A 25,961-nucleotide genomic window follows, 5' to 3' on the forward strand; every position below is an offset into this window, starting at 1 on the left:
AATTATGATGAAAAATCTGAAAGAGAAATTAAGGAAACACTCTCATTTACCACTGCAACAAAAAGAATAAAATACATAGGAATAAACCTACCTAAGGAGACAAAAGACCTGTATGAGAAAACTATGAGACACTGATGAAAGAAATTAAAGATGATACAAACAGATGGAGAGATATACCATGTTCTTGGATTGGAAGAATCAACACTGTGAAAATAACTCCACTATCCAAAGCAATCTACAGATTCAATGCAATCCCTATCAAACTACCACTGGCATTTTTCACAGAACTAGAACAAAAATTTTCACAACTTGTATGGAAACACAAAAGACCCCAAATGGCCAATGCAATCTTGAGGAAGAAAAATGGAGCTGGAGGAATCAGGCTCCTGGACATGAGACTATACTACAAAGCTCCAGTAATCAAGACAGTATGGTACTGGCACAAAAATAGAAATATAGATCAATGGAATAGGATACAAAGCCCAGATATAAACCCACGCACATATGGTCACCTTATTTTTGATAAAGGATGCAAGGATATACAATGGAGAAAAGACAGCCTCTTCAATAAGTGGTGCTGGGAAAACTGGACAGCTACATGTAAAAGAATTAAATTAGAACACTCCCTAACACCATACACAAAAATAAACTCAAAATGGATTAAAGACCTAAATGTAAGGCCAGACACTATAAAACTCTTAGAGGAAAACATAGGCAAAACACTCTATGAGATAAATCACAGCAAGATCCTTTTTGACCCACCTCCTAGAGAAATGGAAATAAAAACAAAAATAAGCAAATGAGACCTAATGAAACATAAAAGCTTTTGCACACAAAAGAAAACCTAAACAAGACAAAAAGACAACCCTCAGAATGGGAGAAAATATTTGCAAATGAAGCAACTGACAAAGGATTAATCTCCAAAATATACAAGCAGCTCATACAGCTCAATATCAAAAAAACAAACAAACTAATCCAAACATGGGCAGAAGACCTAAATACACATTTCTCCAAAGAAGATATACAGATTGCCAACAAACAAGAAAGAATGCTCAATATCACTAATCATTAGAGAAATGCATATCAAAACTAAAATGGGGTATCACCTCACACCAGTCAGAATGTCCATCATCAAAAAATATACAAACAATATATGCTGGAGAGGGTATGGAGGAAAGGGAACCCTCTTGCACTGTTGGTGGGAATGTAAAGTGATACAGCCACTATGGAGAACAGTATGGAGGTTCCTTAAAAAATTAAAAATAGAACTACCATATGACTAAGCAATCCCACTACCGGGCATATACCCTGAGAAAACCATAATTCAAAAAGAGTCATGCACCACAATGTTCACTGCAGCTCTATTTAGAATAGCCAGGACATGGAAGCAACCTAAGTGTCCATCAACAGATGAATGGATAAAGAAGATGTGGCGCATATATACAATGGAGTATTACTCAGCCATAAAAAGAAATGAAATTGAGTTATTTGTAGTGAGGTGGATGGACCTACAGTCTGTCATACAGAGTGAAGTAAGTCAGAAAGAGAAAAACAAATACCATATGCTAACACATATATTATGGAATCTAAAAAAAAAAAAAATGTTTCTGAAGAACCCAGGGGCAGGACAGGAATAAAGATGCAGACATAGAGAATGGACTTGAGGACACAGGGAGGGGGAAGCGTAAGCTGGGACGAAATGAGAGAGTGGCATGGACTTATATATACTACCAAATATAAAATAGCTAGTGGGAAGCAGCCGCATAGCACAGGGAGATCAGCTCAGTGCTTTGTGACCGCCTAGTCGGGTGGGATAGGGAGGGTGGGTGGGAGACCCAAGAGGGAGGAGATATGGGGATATATGTATATGTATAGCTGATTCACTTTGTTATAAAGCAGAAACTAACACACCATTGTAAAGCAATTATACTCCAATAAAGATGTTAAAAAATAAAGTCAAGGGAGATTAAAAAAAAGTTTAAATAAAATTGTTTCATAAGAATTCAGAGTGTTGAAAAGTAAATCTGTATTTACATATTACTTACATAAATGCTTTTAAATATGTAATTAAATTAAATATTACCAGAAGTAGAATTTGACATATTTGCCTCTAAATTTACTTGTAGTAAATCTGGCCAAAAAATGTTTTTATTTTGAGAATTTCTCATGTTAAAAAATGGGGGCTTTCTACTTGGGTTCTCTCTTCCTCTCTCTCTCTCCATATATGTATCACAAATGTTACTCCCTCTATTGGTTACTTGTTTGATATATTTATATATTTACAGTATATATTTAAACAATGTATTAATTAGCCTATATTATTATTCTCAAATACATGGTGCCTCTTCCTGAAGAAGGATCAAACCCCCAGTCTTGTTAAAATCTTGTATGTGAGAACAATGTGTTACTTCTGGAAATAAATTTTAGAGCTAGTCTGTAAGTCTCTTTTTTCCCTTTCCAGAACCACCAGCCTGATCCAGACAGAGGCTTCTTCATCAGGCTGGATGCCAGAGGGGAGGAAACCTTTGTTTGTGTAAGCTGGCCAAGGTTTAATGATATAGACTTTTTTTTTTCCTACAGTATAACACAGTTCACCTGACTTATACATATGCTAACCTTCATTTCATGAGATAAAGACTGCAGACAGTGTCTGAGGCCTTTCCACAAAGATATGATAGCCTTTACTATTCTCTGCCTCTCTTCATTGTATTTCATCTTGCAATTTAGGCTAGCAGTAAATTATTTTCCATTGTTAAGATTGGAAACATATTCATTCCTGGGTAACCATCTGTAGTAGGCTGAATAATGGTCCCTGTAAATATTAGGTCCTAATCCCTGGATCCTGTAAATGTTACTTCATTGGGGGGAAAATCTTTGCAAATGTGATTAAGTTAAAGATTTTGAGATGGGAAAATTATCTTGACTTATCTGGTGGACCCTAAATACACTCACAAGTATCACTGTAAGAGCAAGTCAGAGGGAGAGTAGACTGACATAGAGGAGATAACAAAGAAAGATTTGAAGATGCTGGTCTTGAAGGCTAGAGTATGTAGTTACAAACCAAGGAATGCTGGTGGCCTCCAAAAGCTGGTAGAAGTAGGAAATGGTTTCTCTCCTAGAGTTTCCAGAATAGTGTGACTTTGCTGAGACCTTGATTTCAGCACAGTGAAACAGTATAATCATTAAAAGTGGAGCTCTACATAAAAAAATGTTTGATTTTGATTCCTGGCTCTACATTTTATTAACTACATGATGCACCACAAGTTACATAACATTTCTGAATTTCCTCATATAGGTAATGGGAATAATAATAGCATCTCCCTCATAGGTTTGTTGTGAGAATTAAGTAAGAGTCTCTATAAAACTTTGAGATATTTGGGATGATTGCTATGCCATTTATCAAAATGGATAAAACTGGAAAGATAACTTGCATGGGGCAGTAGAGGTAGTAATTGGAGATCAAGTGTCCTGTTTTGTAAAATGAATATTTAATATGTCTCTTGGAGAGCCCGCTGATAATATGAAGTAAGAAGGTTGATGTGATGTACAGATCTAGAGTTCAGAGAGCATTTAAACTGAAAGATGAAAAGGGATTCGCATCATCAGCATGTAGGTGGTATTATAAAGCATGAGACTAAATGAGATTATCTAGGAAGAATGTTTAGTTAAAGAAGATAAATGGGGCTTCTCTGGTGACACAGTGGTTGAGAGTCCACCTGCTGATGCAGGGGACACGGGTTCGTGCTCCGGTCCGGGAAGATCCCACATGCCGCGGAGCGGCTGGGCCCGTGAGCCATGGCCGCTGAGCCTGCGCGTCCGGAGCCCGTGCTCCGCAACGGGAGAGGCCACAACAGTGAGAGGCCCGCATACCAAAAAAAAGAAGAAGATAAATGCTCTCAGGATAGGTGGCTGGAGTTCTTCAGTGTTTAAGGTTGAAGAGGAAAAGTTGTCATCTGAGACAATTTAAAGTGCCAACAAGAGAAATAAAGGGAACAATGAAAAACTATTGCGGAAACTGCTTCAATCAGAATTCAGTTGCGAATAACAGAAACCAATCTATCAGTTTCAAGCAGAATGGGATTAAATACAGGAAATTAGATGCTTACAAATTTGATTGTTGGGCTGGTCTTACAAAAATTACTACCAGAACAAGGTAACTGAGGTTTCCCATCAAGGGAAAAGTTTCATGTCATAAGCAGAAATCTGGTGAAACACATAGGCATCGTCTCCACTTCTGGCTCCCCGTTCCTACTCTCTTAGCCACAATCTGGAGATAAAAAACCACTACCCAGATATAGTAATGTTGCACAAACAGAAAGAGTGCTTCTTGCTCTATGCTCTGCTCCCTCCATCAGTTTCAAATTCCAGATTCACTAGTGCATTTCATTGGCAGTACATAAATCCTTACATCTGTGTATTATATATATGGAAGTTTGGGAAATACAATTTTTAGCAACTGTAGTACAGGAAGGTAATAGAAGAATGTTGGTATAGATATTAAATGAGTCAATTTACCATATGTATCAAAAGAGATTCAACAAGAGAGAGTTATTTCAAGGAGAGATGAGTAGCCAGTTGTGTGGGATGCTACTGATAAGGTAAGTAGATAAAAACAGAAATGATAATTGAATTTGGCATCATTGGAGGTTCTTGGTGATCTCAACAATAGCAGAGGAGGGTGAAAACTTTAGGGATGTAAAGTAGATAGCTAGTGGGAAGCAGCCGCATAGCACAGGGAGATTAGCTTGGTGCTTTGTGACCACCTAGAGGGGTGGGAGGGAGAGGCAAGAGGGAGGAGATATGGGGATATATGTATATGTATAGCTGATGCACTTTGTTATACAGCAAAAACTAACACGCCATTGTAAAGCAATTATACTCCAATAAAGATGTTTTAAAAAATAAAATAAAAATTAAAAAAATTTTAGGGAGATGGATGGTGGATGGTGCATTGTGGATGGTGGATGTTTGGATGGTGGATGGATGGATGGTGGATGGTGGATGGTGGATGGTGGATGAATGGATGGTGGATCGTGGATGGTGGATGGTGGATGGAAGGATCAATGAAAAAGATGTTTTTTTGTTGGCTTTAAATAAGGTATGTTGGTAAACTGATGGGAATAATTCAGTAGGGATGAAGAAATGATGTTTCAAAAGAAATAATCCTTAAGGTGACAACAACCAAATTAGGGCTTTTCCAAATAGGGAAAATGAAGGGAGACAGGAAAAAGTAAGTCCAGGGTGCTTGCAAGAAACTGATTGTAATAATGGAATGTGAGCCAAATTGGATAAAAAGGAAAATAAAGACAGAAGATGAAGGATGAATAGTAGAAAAGGTCAGTGGCACAATGACTTGGGAGGTATAAATCAGGGCAAAACATCTTGGAGTAGACCAGCTAAAGTCAAGTGTAAATGGAAGTGGTCAGAATGATATGCTTATGGCTGTAGGGTATAATCACAGAAATGAGCGGTAGAAGAGAGTTAAAGAACTTTGTTGGAAGTGAGGAGGTGGAGAATCAGGAGTGAAGGATCAGTCATCATGGCTTCAGCACTGATAAAAGCAGTAGCACGAATGGAGGATAAAAGGCTGCGCCACAGGGAAAAATACAAAAAACAAAAGTGTCTTTAGTGAGTGAGGCAAGGTGGCTTAAAGGTCTAGATATGCAGTGAGACTAGTCTAGTAAAATGATATGGCATGAAGAAGCTGCAATTTTGAAGAAGGAAAGAGACAATACATATAAGATGTATTTAGATTTTTAGTGAGGACTAATGATCATCTATGTAAATTACCACTTCTGGACACACATACACACAGACAGACAACATGAAAGTATTGCATTGCTAAGTCAGAAATCTCATTTCATGGCATAAGTATAGGATTAAAAGTATTGCATTGCTAAGTCAGAAATCTCATTTCATGGCATAAGTATAGGAAGATTTTAGAGCAAGCAAAATTTGAGCTATTATACATTACTTTCAATAATCCTAATAATCAAAGACTTTTTTAAATCCTGCATGTTTGTTAACATGCCGTCTCTCCTACAGTGAATTCCTTGATGGTATTGACTGTTTCACTAATCTCTATGTTCCCAGCAACTGGCAAAATGTCAGGCATTCTGACCCAATATTTGTTGAATCCAAAGTTCTAAAAACCTCAATTACGCAAAGAGAGTCTTCTCAAAATAATGACTGATGTTTTGGGAATTTGAGAGTCTAAATTAGCGATTGCACAGCAAGTGGAAAATGTATTATGTTATAGTGAATCATAAGAAATTTGAATAGCATTTTCACTTATCAAGCACTGTACTCCTTGTATTTCAATGTCTAACATATTTCCAATTTGGTAAAATAAATGTGATTTGAAAATGTGATATATTCTTTTTGTGCATGCTATAGAAAATAATTATTATGCATATTTTCAAGAAAATCAAAAGATAGGACCCTGCCTGACCCTGGAAATTTGTTCAGATAATCTGTGTTCATGGTTCATTAGTGATATGCTCTACCAAGCTGGTGAATAAATAATCATTTTCATTCCCTTTCACTGCTTCTCCTGATTATGGAGGCCATTAGCAGATAAGAATGACATTAATGCACATTTTGTATAATAAAGATTCCATGAACCTAAGAATCTTATTTTCACTGTCAAGGACTGATAACCACAGTAGGGAAATGATGAATAACAGATAAAAAGCCAGAAATAGCAAAATGCAATACAATTTTTAGTTAAGTGCAACCAGAAATGTGATTTAAAAATGCAATTATATGCTAGCAGAAGGAGACTGCTGATAATTAAATATAAATGTATAATATGCATATTATATATGTGTAACAACTGTACATAATACAGATGAATTTGGTAGACATATGTATGTATAGTTATGCGTGTATACATATACACATTATAAATACTATTAAACTATATTTAAGTGTGATTACATGAAGAACAAAATGATGTACTTAAATCCTTGCCTGACAGATTTATGGCTTTCTTTTACCTTTAGATAGAGCTAAAGTTACTTGGCACAGAGAAATAAATATAGAGCAGACCATTTTAACTCTTGCTCAGATATGCACATACGATTTAATAATGGTACAGACAGCACTGTGCTAATGAAAAGTACCTTGCAGATTCTTGTCTAATGTCTCTGTATCCTTCTTATATTGGTAGAAATAATTTGTGAAGACACTGATTTACCCCAAAATAAATTATCACTCCAGTTGTTAATGGCTTTTTTTAGTAAATACAATTAGGAATATCTACTACTCTTGCAAGAGTGAGAGAGATTTCAACTAAAATGCTCATGCTGCAGAGGGGGATATCTTATTGACATGATGGGTGATATATTTTTAGGTATAATGCACAGGAAAATATCTTTGAAAAATGTTTTATTTCATATGATATTCAGTCACCTATGTGATTACTTTGGTAAGATTAATAAGAAAATAGACTGTGGGTTCCATGTTCTTGTGATCATTATCACTAAGGAGAAGTATGCTCAGAAGTTTTATTTAGGAAAAGAGGATTCGAAAAAATGGCTTAGAGTCCAATGACGTGCATTAACCCTTCACAAGGAAACATATTCTTAACACTGCAGTACCTTTAAAAGACTGGAATAATTTCCTGCTCTAAACAATGAATCAAAACTAGATAAGCTTAGTTAAGTATATAGGAGGGGCCCCAGTTCATCAGGCTGAGGTAATAAAAGAATAAAAAATTGTGATTCATATGTGTTGGATCTTGTTTTAATGAAGAGCTTTTCAGGGAAAATAAAATGACACTTAGCCTTCCCAAAGGAAGTACAAAGAGACAACTGATTTTTTTAATCACTCATGAAGATGCAAATGACAATAAGAAGGAATACTTGAAATAAGTTCAAAGTAATTCCTTTTCTCCCAAGGGAGGTAAAGAACTAAATCAATATTAACATAATCTACATTATACTGCCAACTAAATTTTATAGAAAAGTATGTCAAGATATTTGTATTACTTTTAAATTTTAAAATATTTTAATTACAGAAACAATAGTACACTAGATACTATTATACTAGCTAAAATAAAGGTTAATGTTATACAAAATTTGCTTCGACCTTTTTGTTGAAAGAAATAACACATTACACATATTGCTAAGCCTCCTCACTCCATTATGTTTCTTGAATGTTCTCCCTCCCATATTCTACAGATGATGAATATCCTCCTCATGCATATTTTATAATATTATCGTATATGTAAGTATATATATGTATTAACACATATATATCTGCTTAAGAAGGTACCATTGTATGGTTTGAAAACATACAGTTTAAATGTAATCATACTGTAATCATCCTTACACAACTTAGTATCCATGTTTATAACTCAGATCCATGTTAATACCCCATTGGTGGGCATGTACATTGTCCTGATTTCCACCATTTAAATACTGCATTGAAAATCCCTTACATGCCTTTTTTACATGTACAAGTGAGTTTTCTAGGATATACCCATTTTAATGAGCAGTCTACACTCAGATGTATATAAACATGAAATAGTTTTAATTTCCTGCAGTTACTGCTTTCACCCATGTCCTGCTGAATCTCCCTTTCCAGTTCCTTACTTATATTTTGCATGAGTTTCATAAATTCTCACTTTAAAGATAAATTCTGCTTTAAAGCATTAACCACAACCTCCATTTAAATCTCATCTCCTCTCTTCCTTCACCCCAGTTTAGAGATGGGATACTGACTGGTAGGAGAAGAGGATCTAGGTGGCAATGTCTGGCTATAAGATACTTAACTCTAAATCCTTCTTTTCTAGAGATTTGAGGTGAGGAAGAGGAAGAAGTAAAGTCAAAGGGTTTTTGTTTTTGTTTTTACTTAACAGACCTGTTTGTGGTGGTGGTTGTTCATTCTTTCTTTGTTGCTTATTGCTGCTTCTCTGGATAACAATGAGTAGCTGGCAAACCTCTGTGTGGCAGCCTTACAAATACTGGATCTTTTATGGAGGGCTTGATGGACATGTGTCCTTCAGGCAAACACTGTGCAATTTCTTGACCTGTAGAATCTAGATCAAACCCAAATCTTTCACCCGTCTTACCTAAAGCCAGAGCCAATAAACAACACTATGGGAATCCTCCTCAGGGCAGAAAACTTTTACATGGAATACTGCCTAGTTAGTTCATGTTCTTTTAACCCACAAGAAACATATGTTCTTTGCCACACAGCACATGGCAATGTAGTGGGCTTCACTCTCATCCTCTCTTTCTGCCCTATGGTCAATTACATTAATAGTAATCTAATGTTAAACCATCTTTGCATTTCTGTAATGAGCTCTACTGTCATGATGGATTCTTTGTACATTTATAGATTATGTGCATTAATATTTATTCATAAATTTATTTTCTTATGCTGTTCCTATCTAATTTGATGTCAAATTTATATTGGACTTCTACAAATAAAATATTGCCTATAAAACAATGCAGGTGATATTTTTTTAATCACATATTACTTGGGAGTCTATATAAAAATAAAATTTATGCAATTTATTGGATTGTAATAGACTTTTTAAGGTTTTCCACTGTCTTGAATTAATTTGATAAAATTTATTTCATCTAAATTTTAAATTCATTGTCATAAAGTTATTTAAAACATAACTCTGGTTTCTTTTTATCTGTAAAGGCTCCCTTTTCATTATTTATATTTTGTCTTTATCACCTTGTTTTCCTGTTCAATATTTCTAGAAGTTTATCTATTCTTAGTCTTTTTTATACTCCATATTGTTTCTTAACTTTCACTTTAATATATTGTTCTATTTATTATTTCTTTCTACTTTCTTTAATTTTATTATTTACTTCTACTTTCTTGAGTTGGACACTTAGCTCATTTACTTTTAATCTTGCTAATATACTCTTTCAGGCCTGTCCATCTCCTTTTAGTCTCTACTTGAGAAATATACCACAAATTTTTAGTATTATTGCTATTGCCTTTCAGTTTAAAATTTTTTTTTTTTTTTGCGGTACGTGGGCCTCTCACTGCTGTGGCCTCTCCCGTTGCGGAGCACAGGCTCTGGACGCGCAGGCTCAGCGGCCATGGCTCACGGGCCCAGCCGCTCCGCGGCATGTGGGATCTTCCCGGACCAGGGCACGAACCCGTGTCCCCTGCATCGGCAGGCGGACTCTCAACCACTGCGCCACCAGGGAAGCCCCTCTTGTGCTCTCTTATGGAAAATGTGCAAGGGTATCTATATATTCATATATCTACCTATATATCTATATCTCTTTATCTTTTCATGTAAATATTTTTTTTTCTTTAATTATGTTGTTATGAGTAAAAGCTCACTAAATGCATTGTTCAGTAACTATTAGGAGTCAGTATTACTGACTCAAGGCAATACATTCGGCTTGGGTGGAAATTCAAATTCTCCCACTTGCTAGCTATTTGACCGTGGGAAGATTATGTAATTTCTCTGTGCTTCAGTTTCCATATTTATAATAAATGTGGATGATGATAATATTACTTACTTCATAGAGGTGTTGTGAAGATAAAACATGTAAGTTTGTGTGAAACACTTAAGATAGTGCCACGTAATAAACACTCAGTAAAGATTAGCAACCATTATTGTATTGTCCTACCTAATATCCATATTTTTCCCTTCTCTTCTTTTTCTGGGATGTGTTCTTCAGATGAAAAACCTGAAAACCTAAAATCTAATATGTGTGAAAAGACAATGTATACCTTTCTAGATGCTCTAGTAACTTGTGGATAATCTCATGCAATGACCATTGAAAGTCAGATATCCTGAGGGGAAAAACACCCAGAATTTGGATCAGAAGACCAGGTGAAAGTTTTTAACTTCCCCCTGCTTATTTGGGTGTCTCTTGCCAAGCTTTTTGAGCTTATCTCCTCAATTATAAAATAAAATATAAAGGAGAAGAAAAACAAGTTTTATTGCAAAGGATGATTTTGATAAATAAACACTATAAGTTTTATAGGTAATAGTTGTTAACACTACTCATAATTTTGAAGAATAAGAGAAATGTCAAAATTATAGCTATCAAAAGTAATACTGATTTTTTTTAAAGCAGAGGGAAGTGAGATTAATGTAATATGATCCTTGTGTATGTATAAAACACATCTCCAAATGAAAGGTAATGGTGGCTTTAGAAAGAGACATTGTGATAATTGGGAGCCAGCATGAATTCACTGAAACACATCATAGCAGAGTAGCCTTGTTTCCTTTTTTTTCAAGAACACCAGAACAATAAACCAGGTAATACGGTGAATGTAGAATATCTGAAATTCAGGAAGTCATTTGAAAAAATCTCTCAGAACACTCTTGTAGACAAACTGAAAAACTTAACTAGTTTACTCAGGTGGGTCCAGGATCATAAGCACAAAACAAAAGTCACTTGATAACCAATGGAGCAAATTAATGATTTCTACAGAGCATTACTTTTATCCCTTGCTACCAAAAGTTGTATCTGTTACTTATTTGAAAATAGAGAACACTACCTACCAAATGGGGAGCTAATATGAAAGCTTAAATGTATAGGAGGCAACTTCCTTGAAAAATACAATGAGGAGACACAAGGATTCTCACATTCAGAACAGAAAATGTGTTACAAATTAATACAGAAGATCAAGTTGGTAAAGAAGAACTTTTTGGTCACCACAAAAATAAAACATGGAGAGATACAAGTTAGCTGCTGTAAGAGTGAAAAAGACAGGGATGTTAAATGGCAAGAGAAGATATTATGCATAAACCATGTCACATCATTGTCCAAAATGCCAACAGGCTCTGAGACTACACTGCCATAAACTTGTAGTATTGAGACTGAGGGAAGTCATACTTCCTTTCAACCTCAAGGTGCTATATTATTCATGCATGATTTTTTTTTTTTTTTTTTTTTTTGCCCAGAGCAAGGGATTGCATTTTCAGATAGACTTTTACAATCCAGAGAATATTCAGACAGAAAAGGACAGAGTAGTGGAAACCTTAAAAGCACCTGTGAGAATTACTTAACTGAGCTGGAAAATTTTAAGGTAAAAAAGTGAGAGAGAAATATTTATTTATATATCAGGAGAGCTACAGGGTGAAAACAAGAGTGTTAGACATGGTCTGTGTAATATTACAGTGGGAAAAAAGAGGTTATGTGTAGAGTTTACAAGGTATTTGACCAAAACACATCACCAAAAATAAAATGAAAAACTCTCGCAATAGCTAGGATCACACAGACCTGGAAAGAGCTACCTTTGACTGGTGAGATATTTTTGTCACTGGAATTGTTCACATACAGGTAGTACAGTCACTTACAGAAGTAAACCTCATAAGGGCTTGAACCCTCTTTTGTTTAAGATTGTATAATTGTCTATCAACTTCTTTCTTCTTCCTTTGCATAGATTTTGTTTTCATTTGTCTCCCTTTTTCCATTGGCTATACTGTTATAGGCTGATTTGAAACATATCACACTAGTCTCATCTTTCATGTTTCTTTTTCCTCAGCTCTTTTCTATTACTCTCCATTAAGTCTCCATAAGGATTTATGTATTTGGCTTAACTTTGGTGCCTACAGGCATATGCTTGTATCCTTCACCGATCTGTTTTATTGCTAATAAGCCACATTTTTTAAATGCCAGACTCAACATTCTTTTATGCCATTTTATAACACTTCCAGTAGTTATTCTGAAAAGCATTCAACAGCTTAATTTTTAAGTTAAATTTTACAATATGAATATATGTCCTGGTGAACCAGACAAAAAGCATCTCTGATGTATCACTGAGTTGATGTGAGTCTGTATTTCTCTGGACTTCATTTATTTTTTAACCCATTATTTGATTAAGATGAAAGAGTAGAAATTTCCACAACAGTGTGCATGCTAATGTAAAATTCCTACATATGTTTATAAACTATATTTTTCTAATTATGAAATTATAATTATAGAAAATTTGAAAATTCAAAAAGTATGAGGATAAAAATTAGATTACTTATAATCTCACCACTAAGAGACAAAACCGTTTAACATTTTATTTTCTGCCTACCTTTTTCTATGCCTATTTTAACTTAATTACACACACACACACACACACACACACACACGCACAAATGGCTTTCTACACAGTTCTCTCATCGTTACATGCATATAATCTATCCTATGCTTTACAACGTTCGCAGACATCACTTAATGAGTGCAACTTACCTTAAATCCACGTGTCATTTCTGCATTTAGATTATTTCTATTTTTTATTATTAGAAATAGTACATCTATGAATAAATTATTGCATAACACATTATATATATTTAGAATTATTTCTGAACCAGAGTATGCAGACTTCAAAGGGATTCATGGGCACTCCTCTCAAAGTTAAGAAGGGTTGAACTGGAATGCTGAAAAACTAGAAATAATCTTCAATTTAGAATCAAAATATGTGGACTCAAAAATTCAGTATTTTAATCAATGAAAGTTGGACAATATTTACTCTCATATAATTGTTGTAATAACCAAATGAGGTAGTATTTGTGAAAGTACATTGTAAAACATAAATATGCGTAACAGTCCTTTTAATGACCAATGAAAGCTTAGAAAAAATCATTTATTTGAAGACAAATTTGTGCTATGATATTATACAGTTTTGTGCTTCATGTGTGAAATTTAATGCTGTGAAATGTGTGAATTTGTTTTCCTAAAAAGGGTGGGGTGAAATTCATGCTTACATAAGATATTGATCTTCAGAGACCTATTCACGAGTTTACCAGCTCTCTTTGCTATCTACTTGTCAAATAATTATAAAAACTCTAATTGGACAATATCCAATTTACAATACAATTATGAACTAACCTAATTAATATTTTGAAATTAAATTGGACTGTACAAGAGGGATATGCAAGGATAATTTTTTTTTTTTTTTCGCGATACGCAGGCCTCTCACTGTTGTGGCCTCTCCCGTTGCAGAGCACAGGCTCCGGACGGGCAGGCTCAGCAGCCATGGCTCACGGGCCCAGCCGCTCCGCGGCATGTGGGATCTTCCCGGACTGGGGCACGAACCCGTGTCCCCTGCATCGGCAGGCAGACTCTCAACCACTGCGCCACCAGGGAAGCCCCGCAAGGATAATTTTAAATGACAATCAGGAGATTCCTCAGGCTCTCTCAGATAAAGGCTCTTTCTTCAACAGGTAAACTTTAGCCCCACTCATTCCCTAATCCTCATGTAAACTAAGTTTATAAGTAGTCTCAGATCAGCAGCTTCCCTCTTACTCCTACTATATGACCAATTCAGTAGATGTCATAGCACAAAAGGTTGACTTTTAGATTAGACTCATAAGAACAGGGGATCTTACCCAGTACTAAGCTTTACTAATTATTTCAAGTATAATCATGAGGTACAGGCAAAGCAGAGAGAGACGCAGTGTTGCCAGTGCTACAGTCCTGGTCCTTTCTTGCCACATTAGACTGCTTTCTGTTTTCTAAGTGATGTATGAAGCCATATCCCTTACATGAAAGGGAGCTATTTTGGTCTTGAAACATCTCCCTTTTATTCTCCAATAGTTGGAGAACTGTGTGACATACTCCAGGACCTAGATAGACCAAGCACATCTTGCTAAAAGCATTTCATAGATGCACACTCTCCCACTAGCAAATACCATTAATGTGCATGTCAAGAGGCCTATCAATACCATGTTTTCAAGGAGATTTGGCCACACACCTAGTTTTTGTTTGTGATTTTTTTGTTGGTTTATTTTGTTTTGGTTTTTCCCATGTACACTCTCCTAATGGGAGAGAATGGATTGCAATACTGCTGTTAACTCTTTCCTGCCCACTAAGGGCTCAGCTTTGAATTAATACTACCTTAATAAATATTTATAGACTACCTACTCTGCAACAGAAATTATATTAGATGATTGTGATATAAGGGTAAACAAGGCGAGGAAGATCTTTCCTTTTGAGGGGCTTACATTCTAAGGAGAAGAAACTAGTAATAAGGACATAAACTAGAGATCATTGCAAATTGTGATAGATGCTACGAATAAAATGAAATAGCAATAATATTAGAGATGTAGGGTGGGATCAGGGTAATTTTGACTGGGAAGTCAATAAAAGTCTCATTAAGGAGTTGTTTTTGTGCTCAAACTTTGGTTTCCCAATATCAAATCAAGTATCTCACATATAAATTGGAGCCCTGCCTTTAAAGTTGATATAGCCTGGGGGGTTCCCTAAAGAAAGCCTGATTCAACCTACCATAATCCCTGCTACTGATTGTGATCCTATTTCCAATATTCTGATTGCAAAGAATCATTATGCTGCTAGTCCAATTTAATTCAAGACATGCCTAATATTTCTACTTCTACTGAATCCCTAACAGTAGACTGAAGCTCCTGAGATGAAACTGGAGTTCATATACCCCTTAGAGATGTCACACTTTGAACTTATGCCTACTCATCCTTGGGACAATAAATACGGCAGTTCCCAGGTTTCTCCCACACCTTTACTCAACTGGATGTTGTTAACGTCACAGTGTGACTTCTCTCTGAGCCCATAATAATAATTATCACTATTATTTAAAGTTATATTATCCTGAAATATATCAAGCAACAAATATATATACACAGTTAGTATATTGGTATATAAACAGTTATAAACAGTTAGTAGATTGCTATATAATACTTATTGTTAATGATCTGTGGGCTATCTATGAATAATGCTAAGGAGAGTAGTAAAACCAGTTTGTATTTGAAAAGGTGACATCTCTCCTTTGAAATGGGACAGTTTCAATTTTGGAGAAACATTTTAGTCTTCAGCTAATCTTACCTGTCTATTTGTAAATTCTAATTCTCAAACAATAGGCCTTGAGAAACACCACAGTCCAGGAGAAAATATTGCTAGACTAATAAATTCATTTTTAACACATTATTGACCACAGGATTTTTGCAGAAACTAACGCCTGTGGTGATAATACATCTCTGGTCACTAATGTGTTAAATACCAGAAATTGAGAGAAAATTTAGATGTACAGTCATAACTGCTCTTTTTCAGTCACATTCCATAGATTTCATTATCAAACACTGTTAGCTCTAACTTCTAAATATATTACAAATACATCTATTCATTTCTTACTACCTCCACTACTATTCCTATAAGTTAACTCACCATCATCTAGCATCTAACTTCTATCACCACTGGACTCCCTAGAGCCATGCTTTGTGCCTAATACTCAGTTCTTCATGCAAATAATGTCACTCTTTCATAAAAACTTTGGATTTTGGAAAATTCAAATGTATACAAAGTACACAAAAGAGTAAAATAAACTCCAAGTACTCATCACCCAGCTGTAACAATTATCAACATTCTGCCATTCTCTACCCAATCCTTATTCCTTACCTGATAATTCTAATAATAAAATGGTCATATTTATTCTTGATTCATTTTGAAGTTCATTTTATGGAGTTAAAAGCTCATGTGTCTTTGCTATACCAAAAGCTGGAACTTGAACCTATCCTATTCCATTTCTATTGCCTTTCATTGCAGGATAATTTAGCAAGGCTTCTGCCTTCAAAATTATCCAGGTAGGAAGCAAATCCACATGGGTGACAAATTCCAGGGAACACGTCAAGTTTTCAATTTCTCTGCCTACAGAAACCATACTACCCTACTATGGTTCCATACAGCACCGAGGCCATCAGTCTGAAGGTAAAATGAGTGATATACTAGTTGCAGGGGCAACTCCAATCTCTATAAGTGTTTCACTTAGTTCTCTGGGGACTTGCCCTTCTCTTTTCCCACAAGGATAAGAGTTGCACTGCCCTCTATGATATGAATAGAAAGAACAAGATAGATAAACATTCTAGAGTATACATTATTCCTTAAGAAAGTTACCATAGCTTCATATAGCTTTGAAGTATTGCCATTTTAGTCCCCAGATTTAAACTTTGCAGGATGAAAGTTCCATAGCTACAAACAAAACTGAGTAATAAATCATGAATTCATACTTTATATAATTCACAAACATCATATCTACAATACATAGTATTTACTTATAATGAGGACCATCTGAGAGCATGTTCTAGTTAAGCTTTGCTAGTTACTTTAAATAAGATTTCTTTATCACTGTTCAAGGGGGAAAGAAGCTTGGGGAGGTGAAGGAACCATCACTAATAGGATAAAATTAAAGAAAGGAAAAGTAGTCTATTACAGGAGAAACAATGCACTGACAGTGAAATCTACCATGTTTTTGAGTAAGTCCCCATGGACATTATGGGAACAGTATCTTCTAGATAATTAATGGTAGTGTGACCTCGTTGATAGAGCATATAAATGGGAATTGTGGGGAAAAGTTTCACTTTCAATTTTATTACCTCTTTAGGACCTCACAGAAAAAAAAAAAAAGACTTGAAACATTAATCTGAGCAACACAGTACCTGGGTATATTTATTTATCCCTGGTCACTGTCTGTAAACATAAACAAGTACTTCTAAATCATACTTTCCGAAACCTAGAAGATGGTGAAATTATTTTTCTTCTTCACCATTTTTGAAAAGTTTTTGTTTTTTCTATGCCGTATTTAGCCAAAGGCAAAAAGAAGGAACACTGATAAATCAATATTTCAAAATATGGCAGTGTCTGTAATAATTGCCTAACCTAGAAAACTAAATACTTCATCCATGACATTAATTAAAACCCTTTATCATCTGAAAAACTGCTAGATGATCTTCTCCTCACATCTTGAAGAAATAATAATTTTTACTTGTGTTAGTCTGGGTCAGGCTAACTATTTTAACCAACAATACCCAAATCTCAGTGACCTTAACACAATAAAGGTCTCTTGCTTCTACAGTGCAATATGGTGTGTATGAGACATGGGTGGGTAAGAGTGCTTTACTCGATGCAGTTATTCAGAACCCACACTGTTGGTCTTTTGATGTCACCATCTATAGAAGAAAGAAGAGTAGACTGGATATGTGGAGGATTCTTTTTCCCCAAGGCCTATAAGTGACATACATTGCTTCTGTCCACATTCCATTGACTTGAACTATTCACATAGCCTCAACTAGATGCAATTGAGATGTGTAGTGCCAAAAATGTACCCATAAAAAAGTCTCTAAGAAGAAATTCTCTGACTAGCAAGAAATCACACTTAAGGCAAAAAAAAAAAAAAAACATTTTGTTTATAAAGTATAAACTTTAATTTGCAAACCTGGAGCCCATTTCTCTGCTTTAGTCAAGAGGGAATTGGTTAATTTTAATTCAGTGCACACAGGAAATAAGTACGTGGATTTCTAGCCATATTTTTTTACTTAAAACCACAAAATACAAAGATGATACATTTATTAAAATATTCTGGGTTTCCTAAATGTGTGTGCCTGTTCGCTACCTCTACTGTTCTGCACGTGTGTGAGTCCCTGCTCCTTGAGGGTGAGCATGACCTATGACTTCCTTCTAGAAAAGAGAATATGGTAAAAATGACGGCATGTATGTAATTATGTATAAATGAATATGTAATTATATTACATAGGATTATTAACATCTAACTTGCTGGAGTCTCTCTCTCCTTTATTGGCTTTGAAGGGACAAGTGGCCATGTTGGGAAACTCCACATGAAATGAAATTGAGGATGGTTTCTAGGAGCTAAAGGCAGCCTTCATCCAACAGCCAGCAAGAAACTAAAGCCCTCAGTCTTACAGCTGTAATGAACTGAATTATGTCAACCTGAGTGAGCCAGTCAATACTCAGATGAGACTGAAGCCTTAGCTGACATCTTGATTGCAGCCTTTCAGAGGACCCAGCTAATCTGTGCTGAACTCCTGACCACGGAAACTGTGAGATAATAAATATGTGTTGTTTCATGCTGCTAAATTTGTGGCAATAGCATTATGTAGCAACAGATCACTAATACACCTGTCAAGAGCAAGACTCAGAATTTTACGTAAGTGAGGACCAATGCTTTGAGTAGGGGGGAAGTTGGCCCCTTCTCACCCCAAAGGATTGTGGGAAGGAAAAACAGTCAGGGATCAGAAAGTGAAATATTTATGCTTTGTGTCTGACTTTTCCCTTCACCAAGAAAAAGGGCTGTAATTCATACAAATAGGATATTACTGAGAGAACAAGAGAGTCTTGCCCTTCTTTCCTGTTTAACATCCTGTGAAGACATCACCTTTTAGTTGTCCTCTGCGCTGTGCTCGTTTAGCCATGGAGCAGAGCACTGATCTGAGAGCCAGATAGCCTGCCATGGAATCTGCCAAGGCAAGAGTAAGTGGACCCCACAGAAGAAGCTGGGGTAAACTCTAGGAACACAGGAGACGTGGCAGAGATGCAAAGGCCCACAACCAGCTAGAGCAGAGGTGAGGTTAAGATAACTAAGGGTAATCCCTAGACTCTGATCAAGCCAAGAGATTATGTACTCTGAGTTTTTTTCACCAAAAACTTCAGAAGCAAATGCAGGTAGAACAAGCAGCAATCAGGCAAAAAATGGAACATTTCTCAGGAGACCAAAATACATAGGTCTCTACGATCCAGAGTCATTCCATTCTTTAGGAGATCACATAAGCCCTCCCACCCTTCTCTACACATTCTTTTGATATCTTACAGAGAGAAGCAAGAAAAGAAGACAAAGAGGATGACTTTCTAAGAGAATCTGAACAGCTCCTATACATAAATTTGTTTAAATTATCAGCCAGAACTAACAGCATTAAAAACAACTTGTTTTATGTCCCTATTGTGTTGCTGTTTACATTAATCTACGGACTGTTAAAACTCATAGACATACACATAGAAAACCCTCAGTGTTACTCTAAGTATGATTTAAAATAATTTTTTGAATTCAGTCTATCTGGATGAGCTTTTTGAAGTCATTTAACCTAAGTAAAAGTTTCCCCTTTATTAATAATAGTAATAAAACAATAACAACACTTGTAGCAGTTACTATATACTAAGCTTCCTCTAAGCAAACTTATTTGATTAATTCATTTAATCCTCACAACACTTATTTTAGGTAGGTTCTATTACAATGACCACTTTTTAGATAAAGCAGAGGTGAGAAGAACTTGTCTCCCCAGAACCATTCCTTTTTCTCTTAGTAAATGTCCTGATTTTCTTTTTTTTTTTTTCTTCACTTCTTTCTTTCACTGGTCATGTGTATTCCAAGAACCTATTACTTAATGCTCAGACCTCACAGATACCCAAATAGATGTCACCACCTAAAGTTCAGTTATTTGAGAAGAGCCTTTGATTCACATTTATCTATTATTAGAGATAACAATACTATTATCATCAGCAAACATAAATATTTATGTAGCTATTTGAATATTATTCCGTAAACTTTTAGAAATGAAATGAGGTGGACAAATGACATGACTGTGTGAAACCTGGATGAAGATTGCCAAATTAATATCTAGAAAGCATTTTTACCAGTTTATAGTACCATCATCAGTATAAGGAAATATGTACTTTAATTTTTAGTAACAAATACTAGGTATTATCATGGAAATGCTTTTGCAATCTTATAAAATAAATATTTTGGTGAAATTCAAACTATTAATTAGCACTGAAGCTGAGTATTTTACATTTGTTGTACATACATTTATCATGTTGTTTCTTTACAATATTGATTTGGAAGAGTTTTTCTGTATAATATACATTAATTTTTTATCATATAAGCTGAAGATAGTTTTCCCAACTTGACATTTGTTTTTTAACTTACTTGCATTAAGAAATAACAAGATATTACTGCTTATGTTTTAAAAATAATTAGAAACCAACTTTATTTACATTTTCCTATGTTATTTCTTCATTTAAGTTTATGATTATAAACTTATTTCACTATTAGACCTATATTCTGTGTCCTTCAGGTATTTTTATAGGGGTACAGGACAGAATGCCCTGCCAGAGTGCATATGCCAGTATCCTCAGTAATGTTAAGGTTGAGAAACATGTATGTTGTAGGAGAGGGATTCAAATTAACACCTTTGCACATACCCTGAGCTTTGTGGTTAATCTGTTAAAAAGTCTACCCAAAACATGAATTATATCCATCAAACAACTGTTTTATTTGCCCTAGTATTATACAAAGGAATGAGGCAATGCTTTCAGGTAAATAAAAGCTATAAAGTAAATAATTTTGTGTTGGAAAAATAATATTATTGGGTATTACATTAATAAAATAAGATCACAAGCTTCTTGAGGATAATAGGAACGATGTTCATTTCTTTCATCACTATTTCCTCAATACCTTACACGTGATAAGACAATAAGCAATAAAGTATACAGAGTGAATGAAGTGCAGAAACATTTTTTTAACACCTGCTGGTGTTTGTAATTGGATGAGCATAGAAAATGTAATAGATAAATGCAGAGATAAATCTGCCTGATTTTGAAAATAAATAGTAAAAAAGAAAAGTTTCTTAATTTCAAAATAAAATTCCTGTGTTTAATATTCAAATTTCTGTAGAAAGCTTTATAGATGTTCCTGGGCATTAAGGAAAAGATTCTCACCCCCAACGGAGGATTTGTGTTGGTCTATATTCAGCAGTAGGAAATGAAAACTTCTTTTTGTGTATTTAGTAAATGAAGTGTGACGCTTCTTTCACAGATTAATGCAAAAACATTTCCTAAGGCTTAATGCCAAAAGGAAGAAAAATAATGAAATGACTTACATATAACTTCTCTTCTGAAAATCAATGAAAGAGTGGAGGTGCAAACAGTGCTAGGAAAATAGATAAGAGCACGTATTTTATAAACTTAGCTTAAAAAGTATGAGGTACGTATTGTGGAATGAAAGCAGCTTCTTAATCTAAGAATTATCAAGCTTCAGAACAGAAAAGAAAAAAGTTTTCACTAAAGGGCTTCAGGAAATAAAATTGATCCTGGAGAAATATTTAAGTGACTTCCAGAAAACATTAGAAAAGAGAAAATGTGTTAGAGAAAACGTGAGTCAAAGAACGTGTCTGTGCTGAATCTCTCATTGTTCTCCCCTACCACCACTGCCTTGGACTCAGTCTCATTACTTGCTTTCAGTAACTGCCACCACCCATTTGATCTTTTATCCTTCTGATATCTCCAAATCAGCTTATATAGTGAAATGCACCCCAAAATAAACACTTTTTCCCTTTTTCCCTGTCCCCAAAATAAACACTAAGCCTTTTGTTTATGTTTTCTTTCTTTACATAAAATTTAAACCCATTTATTATGGAAAGACAGAGCCAACACAAACTACCTATCTGGCTACATGGATATAGCACATAATTCTTAGCACGTTATAACCCAAGAGGACTGCTAAGGTGATATATGAAATTTGAGGTAAATGTAAGACTTCCCAAACTTACTCCAATTCGTTAGGAACCTCTCTTTAGTTAATCTGTGATTCACTAAACTGAGTTAGTGAGTTTTTCGTTCACATGCCCTATCTCTACCCTGAAGATTGAATCAAGGTGGTTTTTTTTTTTGAAGATAATTCTTGACAATCCTCTCTTTGCCTTTCCTGAAAGTAATTTTATTTGCTTTTTCTCTTTCTATCTCTGTAATGCTGTGAGTGAAGAGCTCAGGGTCTAGAGATGGACTGTGGCTAGAAAGATACTTATTTTCCTACTTGTGTTTTTTTAAGGCACTTTAATTCATCCCAAGTCTCTCTACATAGAGTGAAAATCACTGCTCAATGCATCTGAATACAGTCTATCAGTTCACATTCTTTCTTTTTTTTCTCTTTTGAGATACCTTCCCTAGAACCATTTATCCTCTCATTCCAATATTACTGTTTGTTCTCTAGTCGATTTATCTATGTTCACTTTAATTATAAAATGCTATTTTGTGACCCATTTTGTAACTTATGAATATGATATGTATATATTTCCATTATCTAAGAATATTTCTTTCTCTAGCATTATCCCTAGTAATTCAATACTATTGCTTCTTTCAATTTTGTGATGGATATTTTTCATTCATCCCTTAAAGGAAATTTACTCATTCTCGATCCTTCTCTGTTCTCTGGAAGTATGACCCTATGGACTATATCAACTGGGCTCTTGCCAATACAGAAGTGAGACTATACTTGGTACCTTGTGAAGAGCAATTTCTTTGGCTATCTAACAACATTCACTTATTTCTCTTCTGTCCCATAATTAAATGCTTCTTCCTGATCATGCTCCACATGAAGAGGGATGTATGGTAGAAGGAAGAAATTTATGAGTTTTATTTATTTCAGCTCTAGTCTATTTCATACTCTGTAATGGTTGGTAGTATTAACTTTGTTATTTCCAGCTGAACAATAACCCTAATTGGATTTCCTAATGAGATCCTGTTTAGGATGTACACATGCACATCAACATCCATAAGAGCCAGAGTTTAGCATGGTATACTGTGATAGAAAATAACCTAAATTAGGGATATCCTAATTGTGGCCCAATTCTGACATAAATAAAATGACTTCAGCAAAGTTCCCTCATCACACTGGCCTTAGTTTTCTCATAGAGAATTAAGAAAACTGTATTATTGATAAAGATGCTTCCAGCTCTAAATTATTGCCTGTAATTTTTAACCCCATTACCATAAAACCACTATTATGGGTTGAATGTGTCCCTTAATATTTGTATGTTGAAATCCTAACTCCCAGAACCTCAGAATGGGACTTTATTTGGAAATAGCGTTGTTATCAATGCAATTAAAGTTGAGATGAGGTCATATTGGGGTAGGGTGGCCCCTAAACTAGTGTGACTGGTGTCTTTAAAAAAAACAGAAAAGTCACGAAAAGAGGCAGACACACAAAAAGAGAAGATGATGCAGAGACACAGCAAGAAGAAGGCAATCTACATGCTAAGGAACAGATGTTGCTACCAGAAGCTAGGAGTGAGCCCTGAAACGGAGCCTTCCCTAGTGCCCTGGGGAGCATGGCCCTGCCAAAAACTTTATTTTGGACTCTTAGTCTCCAGAACTGTGAGACAATAAGTGGCTGTTTTTCTAAGCTACCCAGTTTGTTGTACTTTGTTATAGCAGTTCCAGGTACTTTGTTATAGCAGCACCCACCTCTGGGTTCCCTTTTCTGACTTGCTTCGTAAATCCAGTGGTGAAAATCCTTCCCTCCACCAGCACTGTTCTCTTCCCGCACCCTTCCTAGGTCCCCAGGAGAAGGCAAACCAAAACAAGTAGTCCTTCTACAGTCAGTTTCCGTGGGTATGAACTGGATTATGTCACATACTCTTTTTTATGTCTAATTAAATAAAATATATTTATTAACTGCAGTACCATCAATTATTAAATCATTAAGCAAATCCTTGAGAAACAAATGCCTATTCCCCATCTACTATGTGCCAGATTATCCCTATATGCAATCTGTTTCAAGAGTATTAACATAATATATACCAGCACACAATATGCCTAAGTATATCTAAAATGTTCAACAAATAAGTTAAAATGCTATATTAAGAAGCTAATATTATTTTAATAATACTGTATAATAAGTATGAGAAATATTAAGTAAGCTTACTGCACATAAATACTGGGCAAATCTAGAAGACACTGGCCTTCATGCCACTTTCTCTAATTTCACACTTGTTTTGTTTTTCCTTTCTTTCTGGAGGACTATAGGGTTATGCAATATTTTATGTCCTGCCTTCTTGAATTTTCCAATTTCACAGTGTTCTTTTATTTTGAAGAAAGTAGTAAATTGCTTTTTGGTCCATCCAATTGAATTATCACTTTTCCTATGGGGCTGGAAAACCACTTTTCATAACTACTGGGTCTTATAGTAGCTGGATTTACAGACTTTTGAACTCCTTAATATTATAGTTTATAAGGATTAACTTCAATTTTAATTTTTTCAACTAAAATCCTACAATGACTCACACCTGTCAGAATGGCTATTATCAAAGAAATAAGAAATAACTAGCGTTGGCAAGAGCATGAAGGAAAGCAAACCCTTGTGTACTACTGGTGGGAATGTAAATTGGTGCTACTATGGAAAATTCTGGAGGTTCCTCAAAAATTAAAAAATAGAACTACCATATAATCCAACATTTCCACATCTGAGAATTTATCTGAAGAAAATAAAAACACTAATTCTAAAAGATATATTTTTTCATATATATATATATGAAAAAATGTATATATCTCTATATATGTATATGTGTATATATATAAATGTATGTGTGTGTGTGTGTGTGTGTATATATATATATATATGTATATGTATATACCTTCCTATATTCATTGCAGCATTATTTACAATAGCCAAGATATGGAAGCAACCTAAGCGTCCATCAGTGATGAATAGATAAAGAAGAAGTAATTATATTTATATATATATATATATATATATAAAATATTACTCAGCCATATAAAGGAATGAAATCTTTCAATCTGGGACAACATGGATGGATCTAGAGTGCATTATGCTAAGTGAAATAAGTCAGACAAAGAAAGACAAACACTGTATGATTTCACTTATATGTGGAATCTAAAAAACAAATAAACAAACAAACAAAACAGAAACAGACTCATAGATATAGAGAACAAACTGGTGATTGCCAGAGAGGAGGGAGTGGACAGGCAAAACAGGTGAAGACAATTAAGAGGTGCAAACTTCCAGTAATAAAATGAATAAGTCACAGGGCTGTAATGTACAACATAGGGAATATAATCAATAATATTGTAATAACTTTGTATGGTGACAGATGGTAACTACACTTATTACATTACTTATTAATACATTAGTGTATTAAGATACTGAATTACTATGTAATGTTAATGAAACTAATGTAATGTTATAAAACTAATGTAATGTTATAAATCAATTATAATTGATTATAACTGATTGTAATGTAATGTTATAAATCAATTGTAATTTAATATAAAAACGTTTATGATGAGGTAAACACTTAGGACATTGATATAGACTGAATGTTTGTGTCTCGCCAAAATTCACATGTTGAAGCCCTAACCCCTTAGCGTCATGGTATTTGGAGGTAGGGTCTTCAGAGCTAATTAGGTTGAGATAAAGCCTTGACT

Source organism: Grampus griseus (assembly GCF_964374135.1).
Source record: "Grampus griseus genome assembly, chromosome: 6".
NCBI classification, from domain to species: domain Eukaryota; kingdom Metazoa; phylum Chordata; class Mammalia; order Artiodactyla; family Delphinidae; genus Grampus; species Grampus griseus.